Source organism: Phyllostomus hastatus, unplaced genomic scaffold (assembly GCF_019186645.2).
Source record: "Phyllostomus hastatus isolate PE091 unplaced genomic scaffold, TTU_PhHast_1.1 phas_contig_40, whole genome shotgun sequence".
NCBI lineage: Eukaryota > Metazoa > Chordata > Mammalia > Chiroptera > Phyllostomidae > Phyllostomus > Phyllostomus hastatus.
The window spans coordinates 87211332-87220192 of NW_025333872.1; the positions used below are offsets into that span (position 1 = coordinate 87211332).

General features: G+C 44.8%; 1 pseudogene; it reads right to left on the reverse strand.

Moving 5' to 3' along the window:
* Positions 1–338: 338 nt before the first annotated feature.
* LOC123822201 lies at positions 339–1585 on the reverse strand (annotated as a pseudogene).
* Positions 1586–8861: the final 7276 nt, after the last annotated feature.

Below are 8861 nucleotides of genomic sequence, written 5' to 3' on the forward strand. Positions count from 1 at the left end.
TTTGTAAAATCCCATATAACTTGAAATATAATACATTTACATCAGCAAGGAAATTATAAAAATGTAAATAAATTATACAGGGCTTGATTAAAAGAAAGTACACAAAAACACGTAATTGAATGTAGATGCCATTGCATTCTCTCACACAGCAGACTGCATGATTGCAAATGCCCTTGCATTACATATGAACTGAAAACAATATATATTTTTTAAGAGTCCTTGAAGACACAGGGTAAGCAGAACATGCCTGTGTTAAGGCAGAAACACAGAGGCTTTTTCCAGGACTTCACCGAGCTGCCTGTCTGCAGCGGGTCCATGGACCCCCGCAGTCACTACCCTCAGAAAGACAGAATGACCTTGATAATGATTTCTAGGGACTCCTGAGTCTTGTCGCCCTTGATGACAAGCAGAGGTGTAAACCTGATGATGTTGCCAAGGGTCAGCTTGGCCTGAAGTCCATTATCTCAGAGTTGCAGTAATCTCTGCTTTCTCTGATAGCAACAGTGGTTACAGTGTCAGAGAGGGTCACTTCATGAGTTCACTTCCTAAGATGGCACCCATTCTGTCTGCATTTTCAGCAAAGTTTTCTTCTCCCAAAACCTCAAGGCATGCTGCAGCCCCTCAGCTGCTGAGAGGATGGCCACTGTATGTTGATCCATGCTCCCCTGGTGTAAGGGTCGGCATTATTTCCTCATCACACAATAATACTGCAGAGACGGTGTAAGCCACCAGATAGTGCCTCTCCAAGAAGGACTAGATCAGGTCTGACATTTCGTAATCAATAGCCAGCCATCTACCAGTTGGGGCCCATCCTGTTTGTATTTCATCAGCAATAAACAGAACCTGGTGCTGGGTGCAGAACTTCTGCCTGCCTGTTAGGTAGCCTGGATGGGAAACAGTAGTACCCGCCTCACCCTGAATTCATTCTATCATGAACCCGGGGAAGTCCGGATCCTGAAAACCATCTCAAGAGCAGGCAGATCATTACATGGGATGATTTTGAGATCTGGCATAAATGGTCCAAAACCATCATAACTGCTTGATGTGTGGAACTGGAGAGAGCAGACATAGTTCTACCCCAAGACTTTCCAGCTGCAAAAATAATCTTTGCTTTGTATTTCAGAATACCCTTCATGGCATATCCCCATCTTGAGCAAGTTTGCATGCGGTCTCTGCAGCCTCCACTCCTGTATTCACAGGACGAACTGGGCGGTAGTTGAAAGTTTAGTGCATTATTATAGAAAGCCTAGATGTTAAGGTCAATTTGTCTGCTTGACTTTTCAGAGCATTCACAATCTTTGGATGACAATGTTCGTGGTTCACAGCACTGTTAAGCACTCAGGAAATCAAAATATTTTCTACTTTCCACATCCCACGGGTAAATACCTTTCTCTTCCTCCAGGGTTATAGGTAGGTAAAGGATGGTAGTTGTGCACACCATATTTGGATTATGGTTCAAAAATGTAATCAGAGGACAGAGGGCCTTGGACTGTGTTTTTAGTGGTAATGCATGTAGCAGAAGCCACTGAAGAGTGAACTCCCTGCAAAGAGCCACAGCCTGCAAATGTGCTGGTTCAGAAAACATCGTGTCCTTCCGGTGGGAATGCCACAGACCAGCTACCCTTTCTTCCCACAGTTCAGATGAGAATACCAATTGTTAAGTTGAGATCCAGGGATGGTCTTCAGGGCCCATAACTCCTAGCAGCACCTCTGTGACCTGCACAGGACTCACAGCTTCGACTGAGCTGGAACCTCAATGAGGCTTAACTTATTCTTCAATACACACATCCCTCCTGAGCAGGTTAGTTGCATACTTAATAAACTGAATAGAAGAAATGCTATCACCTACATTTAAAGTAAAAATTAGGACCCAGTTTAATGAGCACAGAATGTACTTTAAAAGGCAGTGGGACAGGATATTTGAAATCAGGCCTCTTCTATAAAAACCTAAGATATTTGAAAAAAATTATTATGTCTCTCAAATTCATTATATTTCTAATACTTCAATCCCCCTAGCCCGCGAGAGAAGAAATCAGGACAATATTGTCTTTGAAAGCTGACAATGGGATTGATTACTCCCCAAAAGTGACAGGAACCTTCCGCCCACACAAGTACCATGTCATTTTTCCACGAATTGGGCCTGCAGTGATTAAGTATGTGTACTTGAGTGTGCTTCCAAAGGTTTGAGCAATCCATCTGGCAGGAGCATTCGACACTATGGGACTTGTTATTATGGTGCTGTGCCAGCACCAAGACTTATTTAATTGCATTAGTCATCAAGCAGCAGTGCCACTAATCTTGGATCTTACTGAGTGCCGTCTGGTTTGTGTGTGTCAAAGACCAAACAAACAAAGCTGAAGCACTGCAAACTCCTTCCACATCTGAGTCTGCAGCCTGGAGGTTCTGACCCCAGGCCCTGGGGGTCCTGCCGTTAGGCTGTAGGGATCGCCCCGGTGCGAAAAGGGGCATCACTGAGGTTAAAATGACAAGAGTTGAAGCCTTCCAAAAGGCCTCGTCTACCGAAGGCACAGTTGCCCATTCACCTGCTAAAGCTCTCCAAGTTCTCACCATTAGAGTGACATTTGTATATTTGAGCAGTATCTCCAAGAAGCCCCAGGTTAAATGCTAATACTTTACCTGGAATTAGTTACACACTGGCCCCTTAGTTCTCTGCTCACATCTGTTAAGAGCTAGTTAGCTTCCTCAGGTTGGTTACTGAGGGAGTTGAAGTCAAGTGGGCTGGTTGTTTTGATGGGCTCAAAAATGCAAAGGCTGTAACCAGGGGATACTGCTGGCTGGGGATAATTGGGTTACATGTGTCCTGAGACATTAGCCATAGGGCAAAACCACAAGAGAAGGAAACCTCCTAGGTCATGAGTTCGCCTACATCTGACTTGACGGTCATACCTTCACACACCAGATATTAGACTAGAGCAGCGATGTCAACCCTTTTCATCTCGTGGCATATGTAAACTAATTACTAAAATTCTGTGGCACACCAAAAAACATACCATGTTTTTTGCAGAGCTGCCCCCAGAGTAGGTATAATTTTGATTCATTCACACTGGATGGCTATTGTTATGTTGGCTTTTGCCATTTTTAAAAAATTTGACAATCTAAGGAAAAAGAGCTCAGTGCCTTTAACTAAAGAGTCAGGTAATGCATGTTTTTTAAAAATTCTTGTGGCACACTGGTTGGAAATCGCTGGACTAGAGCATAGCCATTATTTCATGAAGCCCTTTAGCTTTGCCAATTGACACATTAGAAACTTACTCAAAACTTCCTCCCAACTCTATAGAAGTTCAGCCAAAAAAAGAAGTTAAAAGGGAAGGCATAGGAGAAGATAAAAGAACCAACATTTTGTTTCCAAAAAAAACAACCTTTTTCTTCCTAAAAATTCCCCTTTCTGCAAAATGCCCTATTGTGAAAGATTTTGTGCTTCCACCTTAGCACCCACGTGGGGTGCTCCCTGCACTTCTTTGGGGTATCTCCAGGATAAAATGATGCCAGCACAACTGAACTGCTGTTCGTGTGCGAAAGAAGAACTAAAAAACATGTAGATGCGACTGGGCAAAGTCCATGATGGACAGTAATGTGGGCGGGTGGCCTCCCAGTGGAGGAATAGTCGGCTAGAAGCATCTGCGGGACTCGGACGGGCAAACATGAGGGCGAAGACTGGGATACACAGCAATGAACTGTGAACAGACAGTTCTGTGGAAATGTCCTGCTTGCCCACTATTGATTTGAGACCTCTGATTTAAGATACTGAATTGCAATGTCATCTGAGTGTAAGGTTTTGGTTCATTTTAGCGGGTACATAGTTGAGGTAAACCATCAAAGTTCGTGAAATTAATCTTCACGATATAAAATAAATATTACCACCCACCTATCCCTTTTAAATGGCCCCATTTCTGGCTCACGATGGAAGTGGCTTTCCTAGCAAGGCTCTGAGAGGAAAAATTTACTGAATATGATCAAAACTATAATTTTCATGCCCATGAATTCTTTTCAAAAGCAGAAATCAAGGCAAATTTCATTCATGAGCCAAAAAAGGGAATTATTTCTGCATAAAAATAAACTTTTAGATGTCCTGATTCCTTTAAGAGAGAAAAAAGAGCATCCAGCCAGCCTCCTCTAAGAGCATTGGCCGCCATGACGCTCTCATCTGCCACCTCCAGGCTGGCCCACCTTCGGCCTCTCTGCTGAGCACAGAAGACACCAGACGCCCTGCTGTTGGTGCAGTCCAGTCACTGGCTCATCCAGGCAGAGCTTATGAAAAACTTCAGCTTGGATCTCTAAGATTTGTTCCTCAAAATGAGCCCTTAGAGCAGTGGCCCTGACTACACCAAGAAGGTCCTTGGGAAGAACGTGGTGTGGAACTCTACAGAATCATACCAGCACTTCCTTTGCAAGTCATCCTTCACCTTGGCAGGCACACACCCTTGAGTTCAGTTCAGGACTTGCAATGACTGAGAGACGGAGATGAAACAGATTTGGCTGCATGGGCCTGGAGTGAATTCCTGGCTGAAAACACAGAGCCATGACTTGAGTGGTCAGATTTCCAAAATACAAAAGGAAAGATCACGGGAAAGGGAGAGAAGACAATGGGGGGGGGTGGAGTCAGAGGTGTGTGTGGGTGGGAAAGGAGCATGAAACACACAGATCAGAAACCACCCCTCGCCTCCTGCATTGACCCCCCTTATTCCTGGTGCTGGATGGTTCCTGTCCAGCTCTCCGGATTCACTGCCCACCCTTCTCTGGCGTGATCTTGCCCAGGAAGGCTGACCTTTTTGGATCGCATCAATGGGTCTCCATGCCTTCTGACTTCCGGGGGGCTTGGCTGATATAAGGCACTGGTGGGACTTCTGAAGCTAGAAGAGAGTGAAATCGAGGTTGCCATGGGTTGACTGTCCTGCAATGAAAGCCACAGTTCCTGCCAGGTGGCTTCTCCATGCCACCCACTCTGAGTTCTGATCACTCCACTCCCATTTTGCCCTTCAGACCTAGTGGTGGTAATGGTGGTAATGGCGGTAATGGTGGTAATGGTGATGATGAATCCCTGCTCTTGCCAGTTCTGGGGTCCTATTGTATCCTCTGTTTGGTCCCTGAAACCCTGCTCACACCTCTGTAAATAACCCCTTTGTTAAACTCTACCTTAGTCAATTAATTTGAGCTGTCACTGGTCTTCCATCAAGACTTGGGCCGATACATGTTCTAAGTGCAGGAGTTTTTGCGAAGAAAGCGCTGGACACCAAGCCTAGGAAAGGCAGGTTAAACCACAGCACGGAAGATACTGACGGCAACAGAACAGGCCTATCCCCTCGTCTCTCCACATAACACCACACAAACTAACAGAAACAGCAGTGAGCTAGGGGCCAGAAATCTCGGGATCAAGCCTGGGATTTACTCCTCCTTGGGTATGTGGTCTTGGTCAGTTAATTAACCTTTTGTGGGATTCTGTTTTCTCACTTACAGAACAGAAACAGTCTGTCCAATACATCTCATAGCGCTGTTAGGAGAATCAAATAGCGTAATGCTTTGAAAAGAAGGCTTCTCTCTACCTGCCTGTTGTAAACACCTTGCAGGTTTTTCCAGACTGACTCATAATGCCACCTCCTTTGAAGGTTTCTCTGAGCCACTCAGGGGGCATTAGTTCCCTTTTCTTCATTTCCACATGGCGATCGATGCAAACCTCTATGAAAGCACCTATCCCATTTTACTACAGATGGGTGTTTGTAAGTTTAATTTAGTTAGATGAGAAGCTCTTTGGAGGCTGAATTCCAAGCACAAGCATGGTGCTTGGCACATACAGATCTCAACACGTGTTCGTGGAGTGAACGCATGTGCTCCTCTTTTCCTTCTGTGTCTTACATCGCGTTTCTGTGCTGCCGTTCATCTCACCGTCACCTAGGCTTACCCTGCCATAGCCTTGTTCCGCGATGCCCGTCCTGTTCAGAACTTCTAGGAGTAGCCCTCACACCTGGTTTAGACGAATGCACTCTCCCAGGAATTTTTTCTTCTCAAAATTTGGACGGTTTCATACGTACATTGCTGTACTAGGAGAGCTTTGAAACAGGAAGGTACTAGAAACCTGAGACTTAGAGCGGGCATTTTTCAGACCACGTGAAAGCCGAGGAGGGAAGAGAACGGAGGAGGCAGGTGGAGAGACCAGGGAGATGAGGGGGTCACACTGCCACTGACAAGCAGCAATTCTATTTTGGGTGGCTTTTTAGACCCCAGCAGGCAGAGTTATGTTTTGGTTAGCAACCTCACACCCTGGGACACTCGGTGTCCTTCCATGCTGCCTCTGTACTTGAGCTAGCTTTGCTGGGATTTCTTGACTACCCAGTGAGCTTTGATCGGAAGATCCACTCTTAGTTTTCTCCCCTCATCCTGACAAGGCTGCTGAGGTGGTGAGTTAAGCCTGGCGTTAGACCCACTCTGCCCCTGCGGTGGTTTCTTTGCACTTGTCATACGTGGCTTGCGCCTTGCCTAATTTCTTTTTAATCCTCACCCAAGGGTATGTTTATTTTAAAGATTGTATTTATTTACTTTTAGACAAAGGGGAAGAGAGGGAGAAAGAGAGGGAGAGAAACATTATTGTGCAAGAGATACACAATAGTTGCCTCTCCCATGCCCCCAAATGGGGACCTGGCCCACAACCCAGGCATACGCCCTGACTGGGAATCGAACTGGTGACCTTTCAGTTCACAGGTCGGTGTTTAAACCACTAAGCAACACCAGTCAGGGCCAGGGCTGTTTATTGATTTTGGAGAGAGAGAATAGGGGAGAGAGAGAGAAAAAGACATCAACTGGTTGCCTCCCATGCGTGCTCTGACTGGGGATCGCTCCTGCAATCTAGATTTGTGCCCTGACTGAAAATCGAACCTGCAGCCTTTCGGTGTACAGGACAAAGATCCAACCAACTGAGCTACCTGGCTAGGGCTTACCAAATTTCTTATGTTCATGGGCTTTCTCCTTGTTCACAGGGTTTTCACAGCCAGGATTAAATCTCTCTTGCCTATCTGCTAAGCAAATGGGTGTCCCTTGTCTTTGCCATCAAGTCTCACAGTCTTATCTTTAACCTCCTTATTCCCATAGCTCATTGTCCCTTTTCTCTACCTCATAGGTTCTCACATGTCATGCAGTTTCTGATACCACACAAGTCTCCAGCAAAAAACAAAAAAAAACACAAAAAACAGGATAAAAACAACAAGCAAAGAATGATGCCTTTAAGCAAACAACAGAGGTGACCTTCCAGTCTGAACCTTGTTAGTTGCATCTGAGTTAGGGTCTTCATGGTTGACGATAATTCCAGTGAGCCCAGCCCACCTGAATCAAAACAATATGATTGATTGGGGGCCCCCTTCTTGATTTGCCTCTGGGATCTGAGGAAGGAAAATTTGAACCATTCCCTAGGGCAGCCGAGAGCTACCTGAACTCCTTGGAGGGTTAGAACTAACCAGCCCTTTCCCAGTTCTCAGGACATACACGTTGCTGGGAGCAGTTCTAGTACCCAGAGATACTGAGGATCGGAAATCACCATACAGATCCAAACTGAACGTCAGTTTCTACAGCCGTGGTTGGGGAAGCTCCAAAACAAAAAGCGGAAGCAGGAACCTAAAAGAGAAAGAGCAGAAACACTGCTCGTGGGAAAATGGCCTCAGGTGTGCAGCGTTCTTATTGTGAACGTGTTAACTTTTAGCAACTACATTGGTGACAATGTAGTTTCTGTGGGAAAATCCCATCCTTTGAGTTATGCTGTAGGTGCTTGCACTTTGCTTTTAGGAACTTCATGCCAATGGTTTCATTAAATAATTATCCATAATCATAGATTCAGTTAATATTTGATTAACTTTTAAACAAATGAAGTCATAGAGTTCAGTTATAGAGTCTGCTAATTACCTTTATAAATATTGTAAGTTGCAAACTTTGTGGGAGAAGTGGAATTTTTATTTTTCTTTCTTTTTGTTCCATAATGGCCTTCACAATAAAAAATGATAATGCAGAAAAACTATAGATAGCATGACCAATGACTCGGCTTCACTTTCAAGGATGGTTAAGTACTAATTGAAGGTAACACAATGGCACTTGAGGGGGGGAACCAAAGGAGGGGAAAAATCTAAAATCTTCGGCCAGATGTTGTGTGTGTCTTGACCAGAGCCTTTCACCATCTTGTCCCCACGTCTGCGATCAGGGGTTTGGTGCAGGCAGCTTGCACGTGCGTCCAACACTGAGCAAGCCGGTGCAGATCCTTCAGACCTCGGGGTGGCGAATGTCACCACCAGTTACTAAGGGGTTTGCTCCTTGCTTTCAAGTGAAGGTCCAAACCTTGATGTTTACTAAAAACCTTACTGAAGGAACAGTGAGTAATAACATAGAGTTGAATGCCACTTAGGAAAAAAAACAACGTGGGCATCTTAAAAAGACGTAATGATAAGCACATTTGACCTATTAGTCCCTGGTGGCTGTAAATCAGGTCCTGAAATACCAGCGCTTGGGGTGCTCCTGTGAGCCCTGTGGCGACGGCATGGAGTCACATTCCAGCAACGCCACAAATCCAGCGTTGACTTACGGCGATTATTTACCATGTCTGACCCTCAGTGTCATTATCTGTAAAAAAAGAAAAGAAAAGAAAAAAAGGAGGGAGAGCGATAGATCATTTCTTAGGGTTATTATGGAAATTAAAATACACATTTTATAGGAGTTCAATAGTTTGCCCGTAGAAATTATTCCCATGTACATGATGATATATTCCAGTTCAATTGAAGCACATTCAACTCCCTGACTTATAAAATCTGAATAGTGGTGTCTTACTCCTTTTGAGCTGCCAAACCACAGAACTGTACTGTGCCTCATAA